General features: G+C 33.5%; 2 pseudogenes; one reads left to right on the top strand and one right to left on the bottom strand.

Moving 5' to 3' along the window:
* Positions 1–7,773, bottom strand: LOC100245817 ((-)-alpha-terpineol synthase-like; annotated as a pseudogene).
* A 5,397-nt stretch (positions 7,774–13,170) lies between these two features.
* Positions 13,171–20,432, top strand: LOC100250958 ((-)-alpha-terpineol synthase-like; annotated as a pseudogene).
* The last annotated feature ends 2,641 nt before the right edge of the window (positions 20,433–23,073 follow it).

The raw sequence follows: 23,073 nt of genomic DNA, 5'->3' as shown, positions 1-23,073 counted from the left end.
TTATGCATTAAAACACACGAGTAATGATAACACTCGATCCTTGGTTTCACCATCTTCAATACCATGTCCATCTCCATGCTGATACATGCACTGGGCCTTCCTAGCAAGATTTGTTGCAATTCCAATAAAAGTTTCAAGGAATGGAGACTCTACAGCTCCATCTTCATTTAGCTTCTTCCACGTCTCTCCAATCAAATAGCTTATGTGTTTATGGGCGTCTTCCTCAGAACCACTAGTTTCATAGATGTGACATTGGATTGACTTGGGAACATCTCCTCTTTTCAACTCATCCTATGAAAAGGATTAAAAAAACCATTATACATGAATAGAAATTACAGAAATATATATTTATTAGGACTTCTTAGGTGATTGTCGGAGAGAGTAAATGCAGACCAGTGATGTTCCCAAATCATCTGAAAGCCTTAAATGTAAAACTCTGTAGAAATCTGTAAAATGGTATTGGCTTCAATGCCAAAAACCGGGTGGCTATTCTCATTTATATACAATTACAGAAGAAGTTTTGAAATACACAATAACAAAAATTTAAAAATACATAACAGAAATTTAAATATAGTCAAGGGTTATCTCTTAAAGTAGATAAGTGTTTATTTGTTTCATTCAATCGCAACTGATCTGGTGGATAAGATAAGTGAGAAGCCAAGGAAATCTCGGTGGTTTGAATGTTGTGGTTATCATCCCCCCTCAAGCTAATGGGGAGAGAAACCACCATTAGCTTGTCACGAAGCAGACAAAACCGAGCTAAACTTAGTCCCTTTGTAAAGATATCAGCAGGCTGATCATAAGAACCAATGAACTGAAGGGAAATATCTTAATTAGCAACTTTCTCGCGGATGAAGTGAAAATCAACTTCAATATGTTTGGTGCGGGCATGAAACACAGGATTAGAAGCAAGAGCAAGAGCGCCACTGTTATCACACCAAATAGTAGGAGTTGTGGGCAAAGAAATATGAAGTTCTTTGAGGAGCATACGAATCCAATACAACTCAGCAGTAGTAATAGCTAATGCCCTATATTCGGCTTCAGTGCTAGAACGAGCTACCACAGATTGTTTCTTGGCAGTCCATGAGATTAAGCAAGAGCCAAAGAAAACGCCATACCCAGTAGTTGATCTTCGATCATCGGGATTACCAGCCTAATCTGAATCACGAAAGGCTTGAAGAGTTTGCTCGCCCTTAGTGTACCATAATCCCAGATCAATGGTGCCTTTGAAGTAACGTAAGACACGTTTTGCTGCTGTCCAATGAACAGAATTAGGATAGTGCATATGTTGACATAGTTGGTTGACAGAAAATGCTATATCAGGTCTAGTCAAGGTGCAATATTGAAGAGCTCCCACAGTTTATCGATATTCTGTAATTTGAGAAGCTGTGAGTGGCTCACCAACATGAGTGGATAATTTAAGGCCGGTGGTACAAGGAGAGGAAGCAAGTTTGGCCCCAGCCATCTTGGTATGATGAAGAAGATCCCCAATGTACTTGGATTGTCGAAGATGTAGGCCAGAAGAGTCACGACTTGCTTGGATGCCGAGAAAATAGCCTAAAGGACCAAGGTCTTTCATCTTGAACTCGGTCTGTAGCTTTTGGATTAGAGACTGAATGAGAGAAGGATCTGTACCTGTAACAAGGATATCATCTGCGTAGATGAGGATAAATAGATGAATATGGCCCTTATGATAGACAAATAAGGAGGCATCCACTGGTGAGGATAGGAAACCGAATTCAAGTAGAGTTTGAGATAGACGCATAAACCAAGCACGAGGTGCTTGTTTGAGGCCATAAAGTGACTTGTTCAGTTTGCAAACATAATATGGAAAATCTGAATTAACAAACCCCTTAGGTTGCTTCATATATACATCCTCTAGCAAGATCCCATGAAGAAAAGCATTAGATACATCAAGCTGTCTGATTTCCCAATCAAATTGAGCAGAAAGTGTAAGAAGCACCCGTACAGTAGAAGGCTTAATTACTGGACTAAAAGTCTCAGTAAAGTCAATACCTTCTTCTTGAGCAAATCCCAAAGCCATTAATCTTGCTTTGAATATGTCAACCTCACCTGTGGATGTTTGTTTAACTTTATACACCCACTTATTTCCCACCACATTATGATCAACAGGTCTAGGACATAACTTCCATGTCTCATTAGCCAATAAAGCATCATATTCCTCTCTCATAGCAACACACCAGTCAGGTAATAAAGCAGCTTGTCGGTAAGAGGTTGGTGCAAGGGGAGTCACAGTACTGGATAATGCTTGGAGAGGATATTAGGTGGAATAGAGTTTAAAATCTGAAAATATGCGAGGTTTGAGGTTGCCTGTTTGGGAGCGAGTTGTCATGGGGTGATGAGAGTGATTGGAAGAAGAGGAAACTTCAGGTATAGAAAGGATAGGAACTGGACCAGGTATGGGAGAAGGTAGAGTGGAGATATGAGGAGAAGTGGGGATAGGTAAAGATTCTAGAGGAGAATCAGGTGAATCTGAAATAATTGGAGAGGAATGCTGTAAATTAGAAGTAGATAAAGAAAATGAAGGAGAAGGTAAAGGCGTACCTTGAGAGGAGACCACTGGAAGAAGTTCAGAAGACTGCAATCCATCCTTAGCAGGAAATGTATTCTCATTAAACACAACATGTCGTGAGATTAGAACTTTTTGAGTGACAAGATCCAAGCATATATATCCATTTTGATGGGAACTATAACCTAGAAATATGCAACGCTTGGATCTGAACATTAATTTGTGAGTTGCATATGGTCGCAATAATGGAAAACAGGCACAACCAAAGGTGCGCAAGGAGGTATAATCAGGATGTTTGCCAAATAATTTAAGATATGGTGTTTGGTTATCAAGAGTAGATGTTGGCAGTCTATTAATGAGAAAAATGGATGTTAAAAAGGCATCAACCCAGAATTTAGTGGGCAAAAGTGACTGAGCTAACAGAGACAGTCCCATTTCCACCACATGACGGTGTTTACGCTCAGCAACCCCATTTTGTTGGGGTGTATGAGGACAAGTGCGGCGATGTTGGATTCCATTAGAGGAAAGAAACAATTGAAATTGGTTGGACATGTATTCTCCACCTCCATCTGATTGTAATTGCTTAATTTTGCAAGAAAATTGGTTTTCAACTAGTGTTTTGAATTTAACAAAGCAAGCATATACATCAGATTTATTTTGGAGAGGATAAAGCCATGAGAATCGTGAAAAGTCATCAATGAATATAACATAATACTTGCATCCATTGAGAGATTTGGTAGAACAAGACCATACATCAGTATGAATTAATTGCAAAAGAAAGGAAGAAACACGAGTAGAAGGTTTGAAAGGAAGTTGCTTACCTTTGCCAAGTTGGCAAGGTTCACAAAAATGCATTTTAGTCACTGATCCTTCAACAGGTAAGGAATGTTTATTTAATAATTGAGACACAATGGGAAGAGATGCATGTCCTAATCTAGAATGCCAAACTGAAATGCTTTGATTCCTACAACGGCTGACAAAGCATGTGATTTATTGATAGACATTGACCGCAACTGGATTGGATAGAGACCCCCTTCACTCCTGCCTTCCAGTAGTGTCACCCCCGTTTGTATGTCCTTGACAAAATAATGAGTACCAGTTAGAATAAAGAGGCAATTATTATCAAGACAGAATTGATTTATGGAAAGAAAATTGGCAAAATCTTGAGGACAATGGAGGACACGTTTGAGGTTTAATTTAGCTTCAGGAGTATGAAAAATAGTAGTACCAGTATGTGCAATACTTAAACCTTGGCCATTACCAACAGCTACATTTTCTTGTCTTGTGTATGGTTGTTGTAAAGTAAGATGCTCCAGATTGGCAGTAATGTGCTGATTAGCTCCATTGTCAGCAAACCATGTCTCTTCCTCTTGCTCAGCATTGCTATGTGCCACCATAGCAGCTAACTAGGTTGGTGGATGACGACCCTGATATGCATAATCCATTCTATGAAAGCAATCTAATGCCTTATGACTTAGCTTTCCACAGATTTGACAAGGTGACTTAGGAGTGGAAAATGAGTGCTGCTTCTGATTTGGCTGAGGTGAGGAAGGTAAACCAAAGGGTTGTGGTGAATATTGAGGACGAGGATTTTGTGAAAATGAAGGACGTGAATATGGTATACTTGGGTTTTTGGGTTTGCGATTGTACTACTGTTGGTTGGATTTGGGAGTGAAGAAAGCAAAATTATTTGTCTCAGGTGGTATAGCAATATTCTGGTTTTCCAATAACAGTTCATATGACAAGAGCTCGGCTTGAAAATCTTCAAAAGAAACATTCTTGTCTCTAGTGGCAAAGGACAGAGAGGTTATAAAGGGATTAAAGGGTGGGTTGAGACCACTCACAATATAAGAAATTAAGTCATCATCCTCAAGTGGCTTACCAACTGCAGCTAATTCATCAGACACCAACTTCGCTTTTTCAAGAAAATCAGTGCACTTCATTGACCCTTGATGAAGAGTCTGCAACTTTTGCTTTAGGTGGTGTACACGGGTTCTGGATTGAGAGGCAAACTTGTTTGCTAGAGAACTCCACACCTCTCGAGCAGATGTGATGCCATAGACAGAAGCTAGCACCTTGTCAGACTGCAAAGTGGCATTGATCCAACTTAACACACACTGATCTTTCTTATTCTAGAGAATATATGTTGGATTAAGATAGTTTGTGTCACTCAGCTTGATCGACACCAGATGACCAATGTTTGGAGGAGCAAAGATAACATTGGAGAAAGCGGAAGAAGAGAAGGCCATAGTTGAGAAGGAAAGGATCGATTGAAATTAGGTGTATGCCAATTGCTTTGATACCATGTAAAACTTTGTAGAAATCTGTAAAATGGTATTGGCTTCAATGCCAAAAACCGGGTGGCTATTCTCATTTATATACAATTACAAAAGAAGTTTTGAAATACATAATAACAAAAATTTAAAAATACATAACAGAAATTTAAATATAGTCAAGGGTTATCTCTTAAAGTAGATAAGTGTTTATTTGTTTCATTCAATCGCAACTGATCTGGTAGATAAGATAAGTGAGAAGCCAAGGAAATCTCGGTGGTTTGAATGTTGTGGTTATCATTAAAATCATTGATGACCAACGGATAATATTCTGATATCTCTCCAAGGATTGCAAGGCCTCCTTGGTGATTGGATTTGCAACAAAAAAAAAAAGGCGTGGACTAGTATTACAGGACCCGATATTGAAATCCATGTATTGCTAATGTGTTCTCGTAGGGCTAGTGTATATCCACCATAGTACCACTTTGCCTCCAGTAAGTAAGATTTACATAAGTCTGACCACTGAAGGATTAAGAGTCAAGAGTACCACATGCATGTAAACAATGTTATTCTTGAATTATCACAAATGTATGGTCAAATAATTATGTATAATAAATAAACGAGAAGGTAAGTAAATATTGTATCTTACAAACGGTTGATTGAGGCTAGAGTTTGACTCTATGTCCTTAAGAAGAATTTTCCCTGCACTGGTGCTTACGGTTTGTTGACAATCGTTTCCCAGGATACAACGATCACTTTTTTGTGATAGTAGCACTCCAAATCACAAGAAACAACGAATCACTTAATGACTTGAACTCTCTTGAATACCAAGCACTTGGAAGAAAGGAGAAGAAGTGGACAGAATTGATGATGGAATGAATAAGAAATGCCATGGGGGGCCCTATTTATAGGTTTTCTGGTGACTCTTAGAAGAGATGTGTCTTAAATACTTAACATATCCTTTGACACAAGTTATGTCCATTAGGAAGAGTTGTGTCTAATTGAAACGGTATGTCTTAATTTCCATTCACCTATAAATATACCAACAAACAGCATATAATGGAATGAGTTCAGAGTTGCAGATAATACCGCTTTTCTAAGATAGGGAATGATGTGTAAGCCATGTTCCTTAAGAGCATCATAAGCCATTTCATTAGTGGAGTTGTAGAGAGCAAGGAAGCACAACTTCGTGTATTCTGGAAGTGGATCCATTGCATTGATATCCCACCCAAATATATATAAAGAAGATATTTGAATTTTTAGATCAGCTAACTTAATCAGAAGCATATGATGCATAAAGGATATGGGAAGTCAGACAAACAGTAAACTGTCAACAGCATCTGTAAAAAGCTCGAGTTCATCCAATGCACCATAAATGTCGTAAACATCATCAATTATTGTTACAAGTGTGTGATAACTTTGTGGACATTCTCCTACAATATCCATACTGAGGCTCGAATATCACTCCCACAGTCCATAGGAAATTCTCCATCAGCCTGTCCCTAGCAAAGTTTAACTTTTCTCCCTGGCGTGTACTGCTTCACCAGCTTAATAGGAGCCAAGGGAGACAATAAAAATATTATTAAGAGTATGATATAGAGATTTTTTTCTGGATCTCAAAACATTAAGAATGTCGATGAACTAATTACCTTGGCCTGTGTCTTAGATCCTCCTGGTGTGTGGCTTGTACCATATTGAAGTCCAATTTAGCAAACTCCAGCAAGATAGGATTCATGTCCTGTCTTTTCTCGTATACATCTATGAACCACCTAGCCTCTAACCTTGGCATTCTCCACTGCAATGGAAGCTCTAAGGCATGGTTCACCTCAATGGCAAGATTTTGGTCAATGTTTTGCTCAAGGCCCTTTCCAAGATGTCTGTGTGCGAAATCTGTGGCCTGTTCCAAGGTATACTTTCTCCTTGTACACAAACGTATGAAGGTCCATACAAACAGAGCAGTCCCTTGATATCTGCACACAGGCATGCCTTAAAGCTCCCTGTTTCGCCCTTGAATCTACTAAAACATCTGCATTTATAAGAGTGCTTACTAATTATTAATTGGGATAAAGTCATAGCTATGTATATCTGCAAAAAGTATTGTAAAAGCTTCCAAAAAAAAAAAGAAAAGGATAAACAAATAAGAGATCAATATTTGTATTTTGTCTGTAGTTCATTTAAATTTAAATTCTTAGCTTATTTAAAACAAATCAAATGAAGAAGTGAATCCTACACAGCTACACCTTGAGGCACATCATAGCCATGCTGCCTTAACAGTCTAAATTCAAGAGCTGTAGCGTATAAATCCTCATTCTTCCACTCATCCTGGCTATTGTACTCGCTGTATATGATGTTTAATATTTCCCTTATCTCATCTTCGAAATGATAATATATTCCAAGCCTTTGCAAGACATCGATTAGCTCCAGCTGATCCAAAGGCTTCCTCACTTTGCCAAGCATGGTCTTCACAACTCGCTTTAGCTCATCAAGTCTTCTCGTGCATGTTTCTCCCTGCATACATAATTAACCATGTATTTATTGGTAATCACCAAGTGGAACATTAATAACTAGAATTAACCAGTTAGCAATATTCATGATGTATAAACCTACCACATAATCACTTCTCAGTGACTGCACACAATCATAGTCCAAAATGGGAGGATGGTAGTTTGCTGTTCGCCGAGCAATGATTTCCTCGCAAGTGCTGTTGCCAATCATGAGCTTGATTCTTGGAGGAGAAGCGTTGCAACTGCTGGATTTTCTTATAATTGGGTGCCTTGTGTGAGTGATCAGACTAGGAATTGAAGCAAACATGGAAAGAGCCAAGGAGATATGCTAGTACAAAGACTGCTCTACAATCTTTTGATTAGTGGGTTATTTAAGATCCAAGAAAGCACTAATGCTGTGGAAATGCAGATTCTTCTGAGCTCCTACTGCTTTTGAAATCCCATCTGGATCTGCCTTGTGGTTCATACTTTTATTACTGATTTTAATAATGTATTACTTAACAAAAAATAAATTTAAATAAACACCTATCAAAGCATTAATTTAAGTGATTTGATAGGTTTTTAAAAATAGTTTTTCAAATGTGGAGGAATATTTTTATAAAATAAGTATTTGTAAGCATTAACAAGATTTCTAACAATATTTTCAAACCTAAATTTATAAATGATTTTCAAATTATTTATTTCAAACCATTTGAAACCACCTTGAATACTTTTTACTCTTTTGGCAATATGAGAATAGGGCTTGGGGATAAAAATTGAACAAAAAGTATGTATAACCAAGTGGTAACAAGAGGATTGTTTACCTATTCATGAGTAAGGGTTCAAAACCCTTTATGTTAATATTTTTTTATTTAAAAATTTCAGGGGAGGCATATGCCCTTCCTCGGCATGCATCAGATCCACCCCTTACTTGGACCAAGTAAATCTAATAAAAGAGGTAGGTTTTGATATTTTGACAATAAGTCCATTTTCACCATTAGACGAGTTTCGATTTTTATTTTTATTTTTTTTTATGAAAGAAAAGGGAGAAAATATCACTTTTATTTATGACTTAAAGTCTATAGAAATCCCTTTTCACCATTAAATGAGTTTCGATTTTATCAAAAAAGGATTGCAAAGAGACTATTATAATTTATTAATTTTGAAGGAAATACAAGAAGGCTATGTATTAGGAGCATTGTGATGGTTTGTAGTCAACTTGTAACAAATTTGCAGCTCCGCAGTAAACCTCTCATTATTACAGAATACCGCAGTCAATTTAATAGGTTTTCCATGGAAAAAAGATAGATGAGAAAATATCACTTTTCCCTTCACATAAAAGTTTATATAAGTTTCTTTTCACTATTAAATGAGTTTTTATTTTTTTGAATGAGAAGAAGATAGAAGAGAAAATCACTTTTTCTTTCACATAAAAGTCTGTACAAATCCCTTTTCATCGTTAAATGAGTTTTGGTTTTTACCATGAAAAGAAAAAACGAAGGAAAAAATATCTTGTGACACGAAGTATTTGGGGAAACCTATTTAAGATAAAAGGAAGTTGTGGCCAAAAAATCACATTCAACCGCTAGCTAACATACTATTTTTGAAAAACTGTTTTATAGTATTTTGTAGGAACTTAAAATGTTTTATATATATATATATATTGTATTTTAAATATATTTCAAAAACAACTTGTATATGTAATATTTTATTTTTAATTGTTGTTTATCTTTCTATAGTTATTTTTTTAGAATAAATATCATAAAACAAATGAAAACAACTAAAAATTACTAAAAAATGTTTTTTGAAAATAAATTGTTTTCTATTTTTTTATTGTCAATATGATTTTTTTTTTTTTTAAAAAAAGAAAGAACTGTTTTAGAAAATAATTATCAAACAATGCCTTATTTTCCTTCCGGAAAAACAACTATGGCAAAGCGCTGATTTAAGTTACTTTTCCACAAAAAAAAAAAAAAAAAAAAAAAATCTTTGATGTAAGGTAAAATTCAACCATGAAAAATAAGAAACAAAAAAGTATTAGTGGAAAATGATGCCAATTTAAGTTACTTTTCTTCCCAAAAAATATCTCTATGTAAGGTAAATTTCAACCCTGAAAATAAAAGATAAAAAAGTACTAAGTGTACCAGAATTGGGCACAAATGTTTTTTTTTGTTTTAATTATTGGATATAACTTGTTTCCTTAAGGACAAGATATCACATGCTCAGTATGAAACTTGTCCCTTTAAGGATAACATATTACACCCTCCATAAGATTTGTATGTCTATTATTTCTAACGGCGAGTTTGACAATTATTTTTAAAAATAGTTTTTTGTTCTTCAAAACAAAAAACTTGAAAAACTTGTTTAACAACTAAAAACTATTTTATATTTTTTATTTTTAAGAATAAAAAATACGGTGTTTTTAAATAACATATTTTAGTTGTTTTTAATTGTTTTAATTTGGTTTTTAGGTGTTGTTTTAAAAAATAATTATACAAACATTTAAAATGATTAAAAATAAAACACTACATATAAAAATTATTTTAAATCATATTTTAAAATATTAAAAATAAGTTAAAGATCTTTTAAGGTTTCAAATAGATTTTTGTTCTACAAAATATCAAAGAACAATTTTCAAAACCTATCCTCAAAAACTATTTTTAAGAACTGTTTTCGAAAAACGTTACCAAATACACCTTAATTAATTCAATTGAATATGTTAAAAAAAAATCTAAAACTTATTAATTTTCAAAATCATTATTATTATAATGAGTAGAGGAGTTTCCTTAAATAATATCAACATCAATATTTCATTAGATAATTATATTTTTTAAGTTATTATAAATTTTGATTATTACACTCATCGATCAATACTAATGATAAAGTAATAAATAAAAAGAAAATATATAATCTTGTCAATATTTCGGAAGAGGGGAAAATTAAAGATAACTATATTCTTAATTTTAAAAATAATATCATTCAAGAAAACTTATCATATCAATTTTAATTATATTATGTTAATTTAATTTTCACATAATTAGGTTATGTGCTTATTGTACTCTATTAAATATTAATTTTTCTAAGTGTTAGATGTAATATATTTAATTAATTTTCTTAATGGATAGTTTAATTTATAAAATTATATAAAAATTCTTATCAAAATAATAATTGATCAATTAAAAAAAAAGTTTCAAATTTTTAATACTTTTGACATGCATGTAATCCAAACTCATTTAAACTTCTATGATTGCCTTCATTTTTTAGATAATTTATTTTTTATCTTTGGATGTACAGGCGAAACAAATTATTGTGCCTCCATGTGGTATGGTATAGAAGAATTATGCTCTGATATTGCCATCTCTTTTTACTACAATTTTTTTAATTAAGATAAGTAAATTATTTAATATTTTTCTTGGGTGCAAAGGCTCATACTTCTCCAATACTTAGTCTATCAATTGTTGTGTAACCAACATTATCTACTCTACATGTTCTTTTTCAATGCTCAATCCCTTTGTAGGTATCATCATCTACTCTACATACATTTGTTTTATTCATTTTAGGAGTTACTATGTAAGTGAAAAAAATGTTACTTAGATTCAAAGAATGTGATTAAGGTATAAAAAAATATAATTAAAAAATATAAAATTATTATACTTTATTAATGTTAATCTTAATAAGTGTTGGATGTAATATATTTAATTATTTTTCTTAATGGATTGTTTAATTTATTAAATTATAAACTTGTGTAAAAATTATTATCAAAATAATAATTGGCCAATTAAAAACGAGTTGCAAAGTTTTTATACTTTTGATATGTATATAATTCAAACTCATTTAACTTCTCTAATTACATTCATTTTTTAATCGATTTACTTTTTGTTTTTATTTTATTTTTTATAAACACTTGAAAACAAATTATTGGTGCCACAATGTGGTACGGTATAGAAGACTTAACTTTGATACAAACCCCTTTTACTACAAAGATTATTTATTTATTTATTTATTTATTTAATTAAGATAAGCAAACTATTTAATATTTTGTTTGGGTACAAAGGTTTGTCATTTTACAATGCTCAACCTCTTTTTATTGTTACGTAGGTATCATTATCTACTATTTCATGCATGTTATCTTATTGAAATAATAATAATAATAATAATAATATATGTATATTTAATTTTCAATTAAAAATTTAGTGTAACAATAAAATATGTTGATTCAATTAAAGAGATTTAAAAAATATATTTTAATTCTAAATTTTGAAATGATTATTAGCTTAAGTGAAAAATATGTACCTTAGCTAGGTACAAAAAATGTGATCAAAGTATAAAAAATATAACTAAAGTATGAAAAATATGTTTAAGATATGAAGAATATGACAATGGAATTCAAATATAAAATTTGTAAATAAAGTTCAAAAAGTATATTAAAGTATATAAATAAATAAAATTATGCTTATGAGAGCATGAAAGGATTATTTTAAAAAAATACTTACTTTTACAAACTTATGAAAATAAGATTCTCTCCAAATTAATTAAGAAAAAGGAGAGCCTCTCCTATTTTTATAAATGTCAAAATTACCCTTAATAAAAATATCTTCTATTTTTTAGAATGAAATTTTATGTTTTGACTATCCAAGATAAAAGAAAATAATTCATTATAAATCAAATACATTTGTTAGGCCCAAAATATCTCAATCTTTGTTTTTTCATGATCTAAAATATTTTTAAAAAAAAAATATTATATATCAATTAGCAATATCAACTAGGGGCACAACTACATGATATTAGCAAATCTTATGCTATCTTTGCCACCAAGTATTTATTTGTGTGTATCTATTTGAAAAATTATTAAAAATTCACTTTCTTTATTATGTCAGTTAAGAAAATAAGAATAAAATTCTATTAAAGTTTTTTGTTTATTTCTTTGCCATAATTTTTTTTTTTATTTTTATCTACGATAGTTTTTGAATGAAAGAATTGATTTTCACTATGAAGTTTTTTTGTTTAATTTTTTCTTTTTCTTTTTATTTTATTTTTATAAATGCTCTCTTATTTCTATTAAAAAATAATCATATTTTGGATCTTTCTATCATAGCAAGTAACAGGAGTTTTGGACCAAAATATGTAGTTACTTTTTTATTTTTAAAAAAGAAAACTTTTATTTATAGTAAACTTTAAAGTCATGTTTGGTTGATGGAAAATAGTAAGAAAAGAAAAAAAAAAAAAAAAAGGAAAAAAAATTTGATTTTTTTATAATTTTTTTCACTGTGAAAAGGATGAAAGAAAATTAAATTTAATTAAAATTAGTTAAAAATATATACATTTTAAAATTATTTAATCTTTATATAACAGAGAAAAATAAGTTAGATAGGTTTAAAGAAGCATATAAAAATACAATTGTAATTATAAGTGGTATTTTTATTTTATTTTTTGATAAAGGAATGACTTCAATCAACATAGCCAAGGGGATTGGATCGGACTTTTGTTGTAATAGACTCTTCTAACCTTCAGCTTTGTATAACAATTTTTCTAAAATAATAATTCCCAATTTGAATGTGAGTAAATGATACTGAGTTTGCCCCCTAATTTTGGTAGAAGTTGTGAATTACAAAGCATGTGTAATATACACCACTGTTATCATCGCAAAATATCTCAACCGAGAGAGAGAGAGAGAGAGAGAGACTTTGTATTTACATGAGAAAAAGAAAGATGCTCTTTATGGTGACCATGATGGATTATTTGGATTATTTTTCCCAAGCATACAGGATAAGAGAGGTATTGGCCCCCACAAAAATATGAACCGCAAGGCAGAGATCCAGATGGGATTTGCAAATGTTCTAGAACTAGTAGTATTTTTCCCAAGGATTAGTGGCTCAGACGGATCTGCAAATATGTATATACTGATTTCAATTGGATCTTAAGTAACCCACCAATCCAAAGATTATATCGGTCGTTTTACTATCATATCTCCATGGCTCTTTCCATGCTTGCTTCAATTCCTAATCTGATCATTCACACAAGACTGCCAATCATAATAAAATCCAGCAGTTGCAAGGCTTCTCCTCCAGGAATCAAGTTCATGATTGGCAACAGCAATTGTGAGGAAATCATTGTTAGGCGAACTGCAAACTACCAGCCTACCATTTGGGACTACGATTATGTGCAGTCACTGAGAAGTGACTATGTGGTAGGTTTATCATGAACATTGCTAACTGGTTGTAGTTATTAATGTTCCACTTGGTGGTTACTAACAAATACATGCGGTTATGTATGCAGGGAGAAACATACACCAGCAGACTTGATAAGCTAAAGAGATATGTGAAGCCAATGCTTGGTAAAGTGAAGAAGCCTTTGGATCAGCTGTAGCTAATTGATGTCTTGCAAAGGCTTGGAATATATTATCACTTCAAGGATGAAATAAAGAGAATATTGAACAGCATATACAACCAGTACAATCAACACGAAGAGTGGAAGAAAGATGATTTATATGCAACAGCTCTTGCATTTAGACTGTTAAGGCAGCATGGCTATGATGTGCCTCAAGGTGTAGCTTGTTGTGCCAGCGAAAGCTTTGATGCCAACAATGTTAGTTCAAGAACACAAAGATAAAACAATCACACATATGGTACACGAGGTTTATACAATAGAGAATATTACAAAGGACAGAACCATATACAACTATTGGGTTCCTGAAACATCCCACGTTTCCCCACTCCTTGTATCCATACCCTACTACTAGCCTTCTCGCTCCATAGATTACTTTCCGTTCTTTCTCACATCTCTATCCACCTCATATAGTCTCTATAGGTCTATCTTCATCTCATAACTTTTTCCCCTCATGACCTATAATATTTATAGAGATATTTCCAATAACCTTCCTTATTTTATAAGGAAGTCTAATATTACAATAATATATTAACTTAGAAATATTCTATATAATATTCTTTACAAAAAGGAATCTATACTAGTTAGAAATTTGGGACACTTCCTAACATAGCTGTGTAGGATTCACTTCTGCATTTTGTTCGCTTTAACTAAGCTGAAAATATAAAATTAAATGAATAGAATACACTGCAAATTTGGATCTCTAATTTATAGAAAATACATGACTTTTTGTAGATGCGTGTAAGCTATGACGTTATCCTAAATATATTTAGTAACCATTCTTATTAATGCAGATGTTTTTAGTAGATTCAAGGATGAAACAAGGAGCTTTAAGGCATGCCTGTGTGAAGATGTCAAGGGGCTGCTCTGTTTGTATGAAGCTTCATACCTTTGCGTACAAGGCGAAAGTACCTTGGAGCAGGCCAGAGATTTTGCATACAGACATCTTGGAAAGGCCCTTGAGCAAAACATAGATCAAAATCTTGCCATTGAGGTGAACCAGGCCTTAGAGCTTCCATTGCATTGGAGAATGCCAAGGTTAGAAGCAAGGTGGTTCATAGATTTATATGAGAAAAGACAGGACATGAATCATATTTTGGTTGAGCTTGCTAAATTAGACTACAATATGGTGCAAGCCACACACCAGGAGGAACTAAGGCACATGTCTAGGTAAGTTTATCTACATTCTTAATGTTTTTGGGATCCAGTCAACGAACTCTATATCTTTTTCTTATATTTTTGTTCTCTCCCTTAGCTCTCATAAAGCTGGTGGAGGAGTACACGACTTGGAGAGAAATTAAACTTTGCTAGGGACAGGCTGATGGAGAGTTTCCTATGGACTGTGGGAGTGATATTCGAGCCTCAGTATGAATATTGTAGGAGAATGTCCACAAAAGTTAACACACTTGTAACAATAATTGATGATGTTTACGAAGTTTATGGTACATTGGATGAACTCGAGCTTTTTACAGATGCTGTTGACAGGTTACTGTTTGTCTTACTGCCCATATCCTCTATGCATCATCTGCTTTTGATTAAGTTAGCTTCTCTAAAAATTCAGATCAATATCTGCTTTACATATTTAGATGGGATATCAATGCAATGGATCAACTTCCAGAACACATGAAGTTGTGCTTCCTTGCCCTCTACAACTCTATTAATGAAATGGCTTACGACGCTCTTAAGGAACATGGTTTACACTGAAGAAAATTTAAACAGCATAGGATCACATGTTGACATTTAAGCATGCATTGAACGGCAAAAACGGAAACGTTCACCTTGGTTAATTTCGTGAAAGGTCATTTCTTCCTCTTTTCTGGTATTCAAGAAGCTCCTCCAGTGCTTGATGGTGCGAGAATTACGGGTTAATGAGTTCTTCCCTTCTACACCCAGATTCAGTCCAAAACGAGAGTGCGTGCTCTCTTTCAGTCAAAGGAGGAAGGAGCAGGGAGCCAACCAGCAAGAGACCCCTTCCTTTTCTTTTATATATATATATCACACACATTATTTGGACCACCACTTGACTTAATGGGTCAGTAAAGAGAATTAGGGTGAGCCCATAAAAAATCAAGCAATAATATGTGTCCAGTCCCATTATGGACCACAATGCAAAAATAAATAACACTGATTTATGACATTATTAAATTGATTATGTAAGTCCACACATAAAAATTCCAACAATCTCCCACTTGGACTACATAATCAAACATTACAACATACACATAATCATAAATCAATATCCCATAGAATCTCATCAAAATAAATAATCAAAAGCAATCATACATGCTTCATTGCTTGATTCACAGGGAAATATACAATAGTAGCAATCCTTCCAACAATACCATAATATTATAATACCAAAAAATGGCTCCCACTAACTCAATACAACCTAGGCTTCCAACAACCCCATTTGAGATACATGTTCCTGAAACGCAATTATGGGTAAGCCTTTTGTTAATGGATCCTCCAACATACTTTTTGTGGACATGTGTTCAATATCAATAAGAGACTCTGCCACTTTCTCCTTAACAAAATAGAACTTTACATCAATATGTTTGGAGCGAGAAATACTCCTAGTGTTCTTGGAGAAAGTAACAGTTGCAGAATTATCACAAAATAATTTCAACGGTCTAGAAATGGAGTCAACAACTCCCAAAGCTGAAATAAAATTCCGCATCCACATAGCATGACAACAAGCCTCATAACATGCCACATACTCTGCCTCCATAGTTGAGGATGCTGTAAGTGTCTGCTTGACACTTTTCCAAGATACAGCTCCTCCTGCCATCATAAAAATATAGCCCGTAGTGGATTTCTTATCATCTAAGCAGCCAGTAAAATCAGCATCACAAAACCCAACTACATCAAGTAAGCTGGTGCCCTGATATGTCAACATTAAGTCCTTAGTTCCTTGCAAATACCTAAGGACCTTCTTAGCTGCTTTCCAATGTTGACTCCCAGGATTGCTCAAGTACCTTCCCAACATGCCCACAACAAAAGCAATATCAGGGCGTATACATACTTGAGCATACATAAGGCTGCCCACCACAGATGAATAAGGAATGGTCTTCATTTCCTCTCTCTCATCATCATTTTGAGGACGCTGAGCCTTTGAAAAGTTATCACCCTTCACAATTGGCGCTCTAGTAGAACTACAGTTGTGCATATTGAACCTCTTCAATATTTTCTCAATATAGGTTCTTTGAGACAATTTAAGCACTCCATTATCCCTATCACGAAGAATCTTTATGCCCAAAACATAAGAAGCCTCACCAAGATCCTTCATGTCAAAATGGGTTGACAACATGTGCTTTGTCTCAAACAACAAGTCAGAATCATTTGATGCGAGTAGTATATCATCAACATATAAAACAAGAAATATGTAACTACTCCCACTGACCCTCAAATATATGCATTTGTCAACTGTATTCTCTTTAAAACCATTTTGGGTGATAATACTATTAAACTTTAGATACCACTAGATCTTTCATCAACAGAACTCACATCTTCAAAATATACAACCCTGTCTAACTCAATGATCTTGGTGGTATGAGATGGACAATACAATATGGAATCCCTTGATCCAATGCTATTACCAACAAAGAAACCACTAATGGTTTTAGGATCAAGTTTCTTTGACTATGGGTTATAGGGCCTAACCTCAGCCTTACATCCCCAAACATGGAAATGGTGAAGGCTAGGTTTCTTTCCTGACCATAGCTCATAAGGTGTCTTAGGCACAAACTTAATGGGCACTTGATTCAAAATATATGCCACAGTCCTTAAGGCTTCACCCCACAGAAATTCTGTTAAGAGGAATTGGACAACATGCACCTCACCATATCTAACAATGTGCGATTCCTCCTTTTTGCAACCCCATTCTGTTGAGGAGTGCCTGGCATTGTATATTTCGCATCAATGCCACATTCCAACAAAAACTTAGCAAATGGTCCAGGATTTCGTCCAGTCTCATCATATCTCCCATAATACTCACCATCTCTAACCAATCTCTCTAATCTTTGCCTAGAAATATGACCTAGGCGTTTGTGCCACAATATGGAAGAACTGAAATTTACTTGGCTTATCAACTCTCAAAACCCAATCCAAAATGTGCATAGTCATATGCACATTGAAAGACTCAAAACATTCCTCAAAATTATTCCAGTAAGAGGTTTGATGGCAGACAATTGCAGAGTAATACCAGGATTGCTAGTAGTTGGAAAATAGCAAAATTAAGCAATATGCATGTTACTACAAAATCATGCATTTGCTAGTTTCCAGAATTTCTCAATTTAGCAACAGCTTGGAATTTTGAAAATTCCACGGCGGTAAGGACAACCAATTAAATATCATAACCAAGATGCACTAATTTTATTACCGAAAGAGCAAAGAAAATTAGTACGGTTCATAATATAAAATTAATTTCCTTCACCAATCCAAGCATCCTACCAAATATTATAATCATCGATAGGACAATCACAGTACTCGTATGGATCTTAGTAATAACAATAATAAAGCGACTAAATGTGGGAGTTAAATTATTTCAGCAAAGACAATTTGACACATATAGGGTCACGATAGGCAACCACATATATGTTCACTATTGTCATGATAAACTGAAATATTTAATTTGCGCAACTTGACACACTTGAAATTGCGATAGGCAATCACACAAGTGTTATAAATTGCCACAATAAATTTAAATAGTTAACAAAATTGACCTTGGACAACATTATTGGTACAAAATAAAAATTATACCATAAAACCAATAATTATAATAATTGTCCCAATAAAGTGAATTTTAACAATTGCATAATAATTCTAACATATGCATAATCAATCCAAGAATACCAAGGCAAACAAAACAAAAATAAAAAAATAAAATTGCTTTTGTTTTTTTTTTTTTTTTTAATGACGTCATGATGACGTCATCACATCACTATTCATCTCCTTCTCCAGCTGAACACGGCCTGGTGCAGGAGAAAAAAAAAATTTTCCTTTTTCGGCCAAAATTTTGGGCATTTTCCGACAAAAAACGCTTAGATTTCCATCCTCAAACATCAAACCTTCAATCTAATCCCAAAATTTGCACAAAAATCGCATAATAGGAAAAACCAAAGCAAGCCCTAATTCTCGAAATCCCACCAAACAAGCTCCAAAAATCAAATAAAATGATGGGTTTTGCTCCAAACAATATTCTCTACAAGTTTCCAACAACAATCGGGCTTGAAAACAGAGAATCAACATCAAACGAGAAATAAAATTCCAAAAAAATGGCTTCCACAATAGGAAACAGGAAACCCAAAAATTAACCCAAAATTGCAGCTCAAATGTCATCCATGTTGGCTCTGATACCAATTGAAGAAAATTTAAACAGCATAGGATCACATGTTGACATTTAAGCATGCATTGAACGGCAAAAACGGAAACGTTCACCTTGGTTAATTCCGTGAAAGGCCATTTCTTCCTCTTTTCTGGTATTCAGGAAGCTCCTCTAGTGCTTGATGGTGCGAGAATTACGGGTTAATGAGCTCTTCCCTTCTACACCCAGATTCAGTCCAAAATGAGAGTGCATGCTCTCTTTCAGCCAAAGGAGGAAGGAGCAGGGAGCCAACCAGCAAGAGAGCCCTTCCTTTTCTTTTATATATATATCACACACATTATTTGGACCACCACTTGACTTAATAGGTCAGTAAAGAGAATTAGGGTGAGCCCATAAAAAATCAAGCAACAATATGTGTCCAGTCCCATTATGGACCACAATGCAAAAATAAATAACACTGATTTATGACATTATTAAATTGATTATGTAAGTCCACACATAAAAATTCCAACATACACATCATTTCCTATCTTAGAAAAGCGGTATTGTGTGCAACTGTAAACTCATTCCATTTCTTTGCTATTAAATTTTGATGAGTTTCTATATGTTCTTTACATGCATGTAGTATTCTTGACTCATTTTATTATGCTTAATCCTTCAGTGGGCAGACTTATGTAAATCTTACTTATTGGAGGCAAAATGGTACTACAATGGATATACGCCAACCCTACAAGAATACATTAGCAATGCATGGATTTCAATATCAGGTCCCCTAACACTAATCCATGGCTATTTTTTTGTCGTAAATTCAATAACCAAAGAGGCCTCGCAATACTTACGGAGATATCATAGTATTATCCGTTGGTCATCAATGATCTTAAGGCTTTCAGATGATCTGGGAACATCACTGGTCTGCATGCTACTCTCTCACAATCTCCTTATGAGTCCTATAATAAAGATTTCTCTGATTTCTTTCCATACCCTTACAATGTTTTTTTTTTTTGTCCTTTTCCTAGGATGAGAGGAAAAGAGGAGATGTTCCCAAGTCAATACAATGTCACATGTATGAATCCGGTGCTTCTGAAGAAGATGCTCGCAAACACATAAGCTATTTGATTGGAGAGACATGGAAGAAGCTAAATGAAGATAGAACAGCAGAGTCTCCATTCCCTGAAACTTTTATTGGAATTGCAACGAATCTTGCTAGGATGGCCCAATGCATGTATCAGCATGGAGATGGGCACGGGATTGAAGATGGTGAAACTAAGGATAGAGTGTTGTCACTACTCGTTGAGCCCATTCCCTTAGACAATGACAAAAGGTTTCTAGTTTGAGTTCTGAATAATATTGAAAACCAAATTTGATCTTCAGTCATGGGAAATTCTTGTAGATGTGATGTATTAATATAATTTAAAGTCGTGCTATAGGGGTTAAATGTAATTTTTGTACAAATAATGGAACCAAAATTTAACTTTTAGATAGTTGAGGTGATGTTAGCATCTTAGTTATATTTCGTGACTAATTAGGTATATAAAAAAGTTACTTTTGAATGTATCATTTGTATGTACCTTCAAGCATAATAAAAATTTGTATTCTTCTTTAATTTTTGATAATCTATGTTTGAATTGTTTTCAATTTTTAAGTTCAAATAAACTCGTACCAAAGCTCGAACATGGATAAGAAGATGCTTTGATTTTGAGCCTCCAAATTAAGCAAAATTAACTTTGCTTTGTTCTCAAGATGTCGGGAGATTTTGGAGAAAGGATACATCAAAGCATATGCCAAAATTAGCAAATCCTATTGATTTTTGGAAGATGGAAAATAAAAGTGATAAAGAAGGTTAATTCCCATGAATTATAAAGGCTCTTATTATGGCAACTTGACCTTAAACTAGTTTATCAGTGTCAAGACTTAGGTTTCAAGGGAACCTGAAACCTCATATCTGATCCCAAAGTTAAAGGTTTGATCATAAGAAACTCACTAGTATGATAAGTAATCAAGGTGGTCCATAATAATTATTCAATTTATCCAAAAAAAAATGGTTCTCTCTCAATTTTCAGAAAATCATTTTATAATATTCTTATTATAAGTAGATCTAGAGGGCTAGGTAAGGGCAAAGCAAGGTCCAATCTCAAAATAGGAAAAAACATTGGGGGCTTAGTTACCCTTGGCAATCCAACACCCTATTACTTTCCAAGAACCAAGCATAACCTTAATGTTTTGGGATCCCTCCTACTCCCTATCATATTCTTATATTTTTATTATTTTCTTTGGCTCTTATATGTTGAGTATGTGGAAGCTTTGATACCACTTGTTAAGTAAGTGGAAGCTCTAATGTCACTTGTTGGGCAAAAATCACAACATCCAAACACAATAGGAAATAATAAAATAAAATAGAAAGATAAAATATTTATGCAGTTTAATGTAACACTTACATCCATAGGAAAGGAATATCAAATTTATTATAAACATCAAGACTGGACACTTCAAACTCTCTCAACCTTTTGCTATAAAAAAACCAATATACTCTTTGCTTATCTCTCTTCACTCTTTTCTTACTTTTTTCTTCTCTTTATCTCTCTTTGTGAATTTATCATAAAAACTACATATGTATAGAGTCCTATGGATTAACCCTAAACCAATAGTTTCCCAATCTTAATCAAACTTTAAAAAATAATTTACTAAAACACAAACTCTATAGATGTTGAGTTTCCTAAATAAAAATAAATAAATAATTTGAGTCAAATCTCAACACAATTTCCACCTTGACTCAAATTCTCTCAATATTACACAATCAATGAGAATAAACATGTGTCAAATTCAAATTCTTGTCAAACTTGACTCGAGAAATCATTTTTGTCTTCTTCAAAACTTCATTCCTTTTGCAAATACTTCCATCTTCATGCCAATGAGTACTCTTAGTTGAAAACGAAGTCTTGATCATCTTGTTGCACTCTTCTACTTTGAAAACTTCTTTAACACTAACAAAAGACTTTTCATGGCTTGGCTCTACTTTCATAGCTCCACCTAAAATTGTCTTTCCAATCGAAGTATATAATTTTTTTTTACCTTTATCCCTTTCATAGTTATCAAAGTACCTTTATTGATACTCATAATACCATTTTTTTTATAGAAAAATCATAATCTAAAGTGTCCATAGCCCCCAAAGAAATTAAACTCCTCCTTAACTTGGGCATATGCTTAACATTAGTTAATATCTTTACAACACCATCAAACATCCTCACTTTTATGGTACTAATCCTAATGACTTTAATAAATGTAGTGTCTCAAGTAAAAAAATTTCGAATCCTTAAAGTCTCAAATTTGAAAAACTCATAACCTTTGTGTCAAGTAAAAATTTTCAAATTTTGACATGTGGTCAAAATTCATTTTGACTTGGTAAGTTGTTGAATTGAAATTTTATACATGCATTTCAACTTGACATATTGTCACTATACAACTTGCTTCAATCGGTCATGTCTTCTTCATTTCAACTTTGAGTTACACACTATTAGGACATTGAGTCTTGTTTATTTGTTGACAATTTTGTTCTAATTTATGTTTGACCATAGAAGTCTTTCTAGATAGTAACTTCCTCTCCATTGAAAATTTAAGGTTGTTGTTCGTCCAACTGGGAAGTCACAGGTATGTCCTAAAAGGTTTGACTTGTGGTATATAAAGGCTTATTTGAGGTATAAAAGGATTGATATCATTTTTTAGCTTAAAATGTTTTTAAAAATGTTTTTCAAAAAGCAGGGACTGCTCAAGCGGTTAATCCCGCTCAAGTAGTTAAAGCACTCAAGCAGTCTAAGTCCGCTCAAGTGGTCATGACAATCCTGCTAAGTTCAGAAACGTAATTTGAATGATTTTCAATCCAACTAATTTGAAAACTTGAGATATTGAAATCCTTATGGCTTTTTTCTATAAAAACTTTATTTGTAACCCTTTGAGGGTTAGAGATTTAGGTTAAGAGATTAGAGATCGTAGAAATCTAATTGTTAGAGACCTCTCATTCTTTAGAGGTACTCTTTGGTGTGAAAAGTTTTATTGTCACACCATTCTCGTTCTCTCATTCAAGGA

Source organism: Vitis vinifera, chromosome 13, assembly GCF_030704535.1.
Source record: "Vitis vinifera cultivar Pinot Noir 40024 chromosome 13, ASM3070453v1".
Lineage (NCBI taxonomy): Eukaryota > Viridiplantae > Streptophyta > Magnoliopsida > Vitales > Vitaceae > Vitis > Vitis vinifera.
The sequence above is the reverse complement of the archived record's forward strand: the minus strand, read 5'-3'. Positions and strand labels throughout refer to the sequence as shown.